Source organism: Carassius gibelio, chromosome B19, assembly GCF_023724105.1.
Source record: "Carassius gibelio isolate Cgi1373 ecotype wild population from Czech Republic chromosome B19, carGib1.2-hapl.c, whole genome shotgun sequence".
Classification (NCBI taxonomy): domain Eukaryota; kingdom Metazoa; phylum Chordata; class Actinopteri; order Cypriniformes; family Cyprinidae; genus Carassius; species Carassius gibelio.
The window spans coordinates 33,506,925-33,516,547 of record NC_068414.1 but is presented as its reverse complement, the minus strand read 5'-3'; positions in this window follow the sequence as shown (position 1 = coordinate 33,516,547).

Below are 9,623 nucleotides of genomic sequence, written 5' to 3'. Positions count from 1 at the left end.
GTAGGAAGTTTATTTTATTGTGCAAACAATGATTTTAAGATTAACAAATAAAGGTTCCCCAAAAGCATGATGTTCCATATTTTATATTTACATTTTAACATGATTTTTCTTAAAAAATATCCTTTAAGGTGCTTCAGACCAGTATGTTCATATTGAAATATTTGCATAATTATTATTTCTACATTTACTTTACCACAAGGATCAGAAAGTTTTGATCATGTTTTAGAGGTCTTAGAAATTAATGCATCAAATATGGGGATATAGGGATAAATGTAAACATACCTTTCACAATATCTATAATCTATTCTTTCAATTCAATAATGATTTAAGCAGCAGAATTATGTTATTGTCAGACAAAACCTTCTAGATCATAAAAACATGTTCTCCAATTAAAATGTTTACCCTGATTCAGTTTCAGTTAAGTATTTTACAGAGGCACGTCCAACACTACTGCAATGAGTGCAAGAAGCCTATTCTTTGAGGTCTAACAGACTTTTCTGTGACGTCACTAGCTATAATTATGGAGCTATTAAGAGTGATTCTAACAGCTATTTGCACTTCTATTCTGAACACAGACACAATGAACCTCAATAGCTCTACTCTGCACAGGTGTGAAGTGTTGCTATGCAGAACCATTGTTGCATTGTCTCACATTTACCTCTGCAATGATGTGTGGAAAGAAAGCTGAACCAAACCCTTTAAGCACAGGAGCATTTGATATATTTTTACACTGTAGCTTTTGTGATACATTTTAAGCATTTGGTTCACATCAATGGCATTTTGAGTATTTCTCTTAAATGTTGTAATATAAATATTTGCTTTTAAACTGTCTACTAAGATTGTTATATTTTATATTTTAGTCCATTTATTTGTGCTTTGTGCTTTGTGCTTTCTTTTTCAGATGTGTTGTATGAGACAGATATAAGTGATGACCTACAGTGTGTGTCAGTGGCCTATGTATTTTAATATACCCACAGATATGTTGCCATAACTCTGAAAGGGAAGCACAGCAACAACACATTAACACTGAGCCAAGCAAAGTTAACAGTTATCAGTTTCCATCTGGCAGTATGCAATCACTTTTGGATTAAGCAGAAGCTTCAGTCATGGAGGCAGATTATATTTCTCACATTTCTCACCACTATTGTTATATATCTGAGTAAAGCTTTTTGTCTCATCATGTGAGCTTCTGACTGCATCCAAAAAGTGAGAGGTGATTTATTTCTTTACTCAGAACCGTTCTTAATTTTGTCATGTCAAATATCAGGATGATGGAAAAACAAAACTGAAAACCCTCAGAATATAATACTTTGGATAACACTAATACTTTTAACATATTCTAGAATTTTATCTGGAATTGAGGTTGTAGAATAGAATCTTCTCTCAACATTTTATTTGTGATGTCAGAGTGTCTTTAAGTGTGTAAATCAAAGTAAGAGTATAAAATACTTTATACAATAATAATACTTTTAGTATAGGAATATATAATACTTTGCATAATTTGCTACATCCGGGAGATTTTATCTTGTGTACAACAGTGACATCTAGTGTTTATATTGGGAATAATAAATAAATAATTTTTTTAAATCATAATTTCAAATATCAGCAGGCCTATTCAATGTTATCTGTTTAAAATATCAAAACATTATTTCTGTATTTGTAACTGCAGGTTAAATGCATTCATGACCTGCATTAAACAGTGTAAATGCACCTAAATGCCATTTCAGATGCAGCTTCTGTGTTTCCTCTGCATTGAAAAGATTAATTTTGTCAATATTGATTTAATTTGCTTGTTAACAACCCAAATTACTTGTTATTCTAATTGTATTTTTTAATTTAATAATTTGACTGAAAATATGATGCACATTTTTATAAAAAAGGAGTTTATAAAGAATAAAATGCCCAATAAAGGTAAAAAATCTATTTAAACTTATTGGAAAATATTAATTTCTCTCACTGCTTTGAACTAACCACCACATAGAATATCAAAAACTGTAGGAGTCAGCTGTCCATGATAGTCCTTAAAATATCAGCACAATAATACACAAAATATATAAGCAGCACAACTGTATTTAACATTTTTGTCAATATCGCACACCCCTAACATATTTAACGTTTTGTTTAGAATTTTTTTATTATGAAAAGTGCCCTTTTCTCCCATCTGCACCTCAAAATTTCTCTGCACATTTCTCGGCTACCATGGACAGCTGACTACTAAAGTTTTTGATATTCTGTGTGGTCATTATTTCACAGCATGAATAGAAATTAATCTTTTCCAATATTTTTTTATTAACTTTTTTTTCACATTTTATGGGCATTTTTACTATAAAGCTATTTTTCTATCATCTTTTCAGTCAAATTCTTAAACTGAAGTCATTTAGAATAATAAGTCACTTGAGCTGTTACCAAGCAAATTAAATTTTAAATTGATATTTTAAACATTCTACACTGAATACTGATATTAGTGTATATATATATATATATATATTTTGAAGGTACTTTTAATGTGAAATTAAAACTCATTAAAAAGTCATTGCGACTGAACCGAATAATTTAAATGGTTGATTCATACAGGAACAAAACAGCACAATTTTGCTTAGAGATAGAAATTTAAATTAAATTTGTTGATGAAATAGATCAATGTGTGCTACACTGTTGTCATGAGCAGAGAGGCAGAGAGGAGAGGAAGGCATCTGAACTCGGCAGAGTCTCAACATTTCCAGACCTGGCCTGATATTTCGATTTTTTTTTATTTGTTTGTTAGGGAAAGATGTGCACAAATGAAACAAATGCGCACACACACACGCACACACACACACACACACACACACACACATTTGTGTGTATATATATTTATATATATATATATATATATATATATATATATATATATATATATATATATATATATTAGTGCTGTCAATCGATTAAAAAAAATTAACTAATTAATCACACAATTTTTTTAAATTAATCGCGATTAATCGCGATTAATTTAAAAAAATTGTGTGATTAATTAGTTAATTTTTTTTAATCGCAATTAAAAGACTGAAACTTTTTGGATATGTAAATGTAAAATGTAAATAATTAATGTAAACTCAAGACAAAGAAACTATTTAAATTCAAAATATGATTGTTTATTGGAATTTTTGTTTAACTTGTAACACAGATTTTCTCATGTAAACAACATACCTGCAATAAACCATCAATATTCTCCAAATTAACTGTTGGCTTGAAAGCCATATTTATTACAGAAATAAAAACACAGGCATGTAAGTACCATTTGAATTTCAAAACAATCAATGCCAATAAAAAACAAAAATGATTTCCATGTTGAATTCTAAGTGGACTGCAAAAAAATTCCAAAGTATAGTCATTGCCAGTGCTTTAAGTGGGCCGGTACGCACCAGTACTCAGTACCGCCACTTCCAAATATAGACGGCCTTTTTAAAATTCTAATTGTTTTGAAAAGCAAGGTGTGCTCTGATTGGCCAGCTATACAGTGCATTGTGATTGGCTGAATGCCTTAAGTGTGTGACAGAAATGTTACACACCTTAACTTTGATATAGCCTCCTGGCACGACCAGAAAAAAACAATAAAACACATTACAGACGCAGTATTTGTTGCATCCAGTGGAGACATTATTACTTATTATAGTGACTTTTTAGTGTGACTGTAACTTTATACTGTATTTTTACACGTTGTGTTGCTTATTGCGCCGCGTAAGCATAAAACCATGTCTGCATTTTTGATTGGAGAAATGACAAACACTCAGCACTACTCTACACTGCTCAAAACTCACATTTGAATCATCAGCAGCAAATTATATAAATATAAAAATGTACTTACAGGCTGTGATTCAGAAGAGCCAGACTGTCCTTGCAAAGTAGGAACTGCGTCTCTTTATAGAAACAGCCTTTGATCACAGACTCACTGTAGACTGCTCTGCAGGTTCAGAAAACAGTCCTGCATAAACTGCATCACACAGCATCACTCACTTCAGGCTTGAGTGAGGAACATTTGGGCGGAGTTATGCAAATCTCTCCACACAGTGATGTAGACATGTGGGGGCGTGTTTAAACGAGGTGTTTAAGGAGAACGTGGGCAAGTGTCAACTTTTATAAAGAATATAGCTTTAGATTTTAGACTTTAGTCTTTGCAACTTTACAGATCTTCTTTATTCACCAAGAGCTTGTAACACTCCAAAGAGAAAGGAAAAATTTAAATCGCATCATATGACCCCTTTTAATAAATGTCTGACGGTTTTGGCAAAAAGTGGAGACACAACTTTGAAACCTTATGAAACATGCATGTGTCACTGAAAAAACAAGCTTGCTTTGATATGAGATATTATTAAATGTTGCTTTTGATAAAACAAGCTCTTTTTCATCATTAAAAAACATTTTTATCCATTATATAGCATATGAATGATTGAAGCCTTTCTGTGGACACACTGTTTTAGATGTAGTCAGAAGACTATATGTGTCATAAATTTCACAAAATAATGATAAAATTAAACCGAAAGGGATAATTGTCTTAAATATCTTTCACTTTACTCTACATTTATCCTATTATTAATCCCTCATAACATTTACAATTTAACATTTTTATATTTTTTATTTATATAACCAACTAGCAGTTACAATTGCTGGGCATGTTTTGTGCATGTCTCAAGAATCACTGCTTTGATAGTTTCATTAAACAGTAAATGTGTGTATCATAGTCAATTTATTACCGATCGTGACTTTTGGCTCTGCAAGGATTTGTGCAGTGCTTTTGTAGTCATTTAGCATTCATTATTCTCAGTGATGTAATTTGATTTATAATATGAGACAAACCGCAGACACAGATCGCTTCACAAGTGTGAGCTCGTCTGTCCATGTAATTTTTTAACCGATTTATGAATAAGAACAGAAAATGACTGCTCCACTTCACATTAATGTTCAATAAAATGTGAACTTGTGCCAGATCATGATTGGTTGGAGTATTATAGGCCTGCTACATGACAAACGGGCATTGATAAATTAAAAAATATTCTAAAATATATAGGCTTAAATAAATTGACTGATTAGATTTGATTATTGATGAAAAAAGTTTAAAATATCGTTTGTTTCGTTTTTTCTTACATTTACCCACTGTCTTGAAGAACCATATGTCTTGAGAGAGCTATAGGTTTCAGAGCAGACTGGAATATCATTCAGTCAAGCAAAATGCACAAATAATTCAAATAAAAATCAGTGCGTTCATCAGTAGTTGATGCAATGTTGAAACACTTCTTAAACCTAAAATGATTTTTGTAAATCCAGTGGTCAAATGCAATGTCAGGTGACTAATAACTGATCTTTGTGTGAATGTCCACAAAACCCAAAGACTTTCTGAAGACTTTCTGATTTTTGGAATCAGTCTGTAATCCAGATTATGTAATCAGTTGCAACCTAGCTCTGTATATATATATATATATATATATATATATATATATATATATATATATATATATATATATATATATAAAGATAAAGATAAAAAACACTGTGCACTCAGAATGTTTTTCTTAGAATGTAATTCTATGATATCATACAGAACAGTTAAGAAACATCTGGCACATGCCATCTAACCCACAGTTACCACATGACTGCAACAAAACTAATTCATTGCATATGTTTGGTTCACTTACTAACACATAAACCACAAACTATGACACCTCAAACCACATGTACTTGGGTACGACAAACAATTTGAACAATAACATCAATAATAATAATAATAATCACATAAAATATACATACTTATTCATCTACTGTAAATATAATTTATATTAGGTTATATAACTGATCTTTAATGAAATTTTGATAGAAACATTAATAATGGCATGTTATTGAGAAGCAGTTCAGATGTGCTGCTCACAAGAGGGCGCCAGTGTCTGTGCATTAGACTTCAGGATGAAACAGCAGATTCGACGCGTGGCATTTCTTTGATTTCTGTTGATTGGTTGCGTCCGTCGTAAGAAGTTGCCATGTGCGCGAGGACAAAAACAGGTTTGGATTACACAGAAAACAATGCATGTTGCATTTTAATGTCATGTATAAAATACTATTTTGGATGATGATATTCTCTGACAACACTATTAAGATTAAGTAGTATAAAAATGAATAGCCTACATAAGAAACGTTTATAAGAAACTATTTACTGACAGAAACCGTTTTATATTCGGTCAGGATTGGATTGAAATATATTTCCTAGTCTCTAGGGGGAGCTCAAGCACCCAAATAACGATTACTGCAGGGGGAAATTTCCAGACCAAAACATCTCATCAAGATGAGTGCCATTTGACCACATTTCTGTTGATAATGTAACCATAAAGCTACACACCCCTCCAAATCCCCCACTGGGAAATTTAGGGGTTTTATCAGGTTTAATAATCCGAAGCAAGCTGAGACAATCACAATGTCTGTGTGTCCTGCTCCTGAAAGAGTGCCATATTAACTCCTGTTTTATGTACATTTATAATAGGGCTGCGACTATCCATCCATCCATCCATCTTTTATTTTAGATGAGATAATTATTTGAAAGGGTCATAATTAAATTATATTTAACAGGAAAAGCTGATTTGCATTATAACAACCTTGTAGTCTCAAATATTGTTTTGTCTATAGAGCATAATAGTTTTTGGTGAAAATATACAGCATGAAACAGCAGAACAACAAAAACATGTAAACAACACAGTGGATCTCACTGAGACAGGAAGTGCATAAATATTTAATATTGAAAAATATTATTTCAATTTAGCATACAAAAACATGTAAACAACACAGTGGATCTCACTGAGACAGGAAGTGCATAAATATTTAATATTGAAAAATATTATTTCAATTTAGCATTTATATGCTTAGTTCAGCCACCCAGAAGTTATTTTTGATTGATTGCTTTATTAAGGTTGTTTGTTTTTCATAAAGTATGTCAGTTCTCTATTGTGTTGGTAGTCAGGACTGTAAAAGCCCAACCCATTGGTTTGTTTAGTTTCATTATCACAGGTCATTTTTGGAAATTAACATTTTGTTTGTTTGTCAATGAAGCAGGCTCTTTCAGATCCATCTGCAAACCTGTTTTCATCAAGTATGGTAAAAATGCTAAGAATTTCCCCAAGTTTCCCTGTAACGTCCTCCATAATATCACTTCATAATTTTTATAATATGAACTGATTCAGTGGCTATAAAACTGAATAATCATTGATCAGATTCAAAATAAGTTCAGAGTTTAAAGATCATATGTTTGCAAGGGAGCGGCGAGTTTGCATTTGATCCATCTCTCCGTCCCTTCCCTCCCCACAATCAGAGTCACATGACTATGAGCTTGGCTTGGGCTTGGCATCACCAACAAAATGGAAAAGCAAAGAAAAGAAAGTGAAAGAGTGCCGGCTCGGGACTTTCCAGGGTTGTTATTATGCCTGGCATGTGATGATCAGCCACTGGTGGTGTGGTTATACAACCAAACCAAAAGAGGAGCGCGGGAAAACGCTTAAATACTTTGTCAGGTCCCAAGGAGACAAGAAAAAATGTATGATTTAAACACACACTCTTACGTGACACACTGATGATCTTTTCAAAAAGGAAAATTCATCATCATCCATCATTTACTAACCTTCAAGTTATTCCAAACCTCTTTCTTTTGTTGAACAAAAAAAAAAAAAGAATATATTTGGATGAATTCTTATAACAGATACCGGCAGCCGTTGACATTTATAGTATGGAAAAATAAAATACTACGGAAGTCAATGGCTACAGCAACTGTTTGGTCTTTTACATTCAGCAGGAGAAAGACACTCATACAGGTTTGGAACAACTTGAGAGTAAATAAATCATGACAGAAATATCATTTTTGGGTGAACTGTCCCTTTAACTTAGCGTGAGCTATTGTCTCGTTGGTTTCGCTGGTGTCTGTTCTTTCGTTTTTGTCTGTAGCATGCGTGGGCAAAGCTAAAAAGTACCTTAATATTTGTCAGGCATTTCATAATATCCCATCACTTGAGAAAATGGCTGCCCTTACTCTGTTTTGTATGCTGAAATTTCAGTCAGTAACAATAAAATGTATTTAATTTTAAAGCCAAATTATAGAACTGTAAGTCTGCAACTTTAAGCTTTATTATACATTTTTTTAAAAGTTATGTTGCTCAATTTCCATTAAGCATTAAATCCTAATGTTCAGTCTCATTCAAAAGAGTTAAAAATAATGCTTTTGTGTCAAAACAGAGGGAGAGATCATTTAACATTTTGAATAAAGTCCTCAAATCCCTGAAGATGTATGATCTCCATTTATTTCGGCAGCAAATATTATTTATTGTGCAATGTAATGACAGTCATTTAGAGGCCGTACCTTGTAATAGAGGCCAAAATATCACCGAAACCATTTCTTGGCAGCAGAATGGTTTCCAATAGGGGGTGATAAAACACAACAGCGCTATCTTGGACGCACCATGAGACGGATAACACCAGGCAACAAGCTAAACAGAACAAGAGCAACCGGGACTTTCCAGAAAGACAACGTCTCAACCCAAAGATGAGCAATAAATATAGCAGCATTCTGAATCTAGGGGAAATTATTAAGTTGATGTATCATGACAACAAATATAAAATGGAGGAATGGTTTTATCATTGGAAAAACTACAAAACTTTTTTGTCATCCTGAGGATGTTGAAGGAAAGAATATGTGCATATGCAGACTCTCAGTGTCTTTGCTGAAGAGAATAAGTTTGATATGTGATGAGATCCTTTCACTATCACCTGAGCTTCATGATTTCTGTTGATGTCAGGTCACAAAATGGCCGGCGATCATAAAATGGTGTCGATAATCTGGACTGGCAACCTGGGCATTTCATGGAAGTCACGTGATTTCACAAAACCTAATTGTGCACCTTCACTGGCACAAATAATTCTGCCAGCACTTAACTCATTCATGGCCAGTCACTTTGTTTTTTTGTTTTATACACACACACACACACACACAAACACACACACACACACACACACAAAATAACCAATCCTGGTGTGTATTGCAATACATTTCTGATATGTGAAATGATGGTATCCTTCATTTGGCTTGTTTTTTTTTTTTATGCAATAAGGTAATATGGATTCCTTTCAAACTATAACATTTATAACATTTCAGTTTGTTACTGAAATCTACTCAAACAATACACTGGACCTGCTAACTCATTGTAATTTTAATCTAAAATTCTATTCTTCACCAACATAACTTCATGTTATAAGAACACAGATACATAGATCTATATGAAGGTATAAATGATGTAATGAAAAATGTTGATAGCCGCTTTTAAGGCGGGTAGAGACAGAGCTGTGTCAGACATGTCTGTCCCGCAGGCAACAGGGGGTGATAAAACAAAATTGCAACTGTGGATGTACCAGACAGCAAATCAGACCTACAATACCAAATCAAGAACAATAGGTACTTTCCGACAAGATGATATCAAAAACCAAAGGCCATCTATACAGCAGCGCTCTGAATATCAAATTATCCTTTCACTATCACCTGAGTTTGGCATTTTTATTTACTTCTGGTCACAAAATGGATGGCGATCACAAAATGGTGCTGATAATCTTGACTGGCAAAC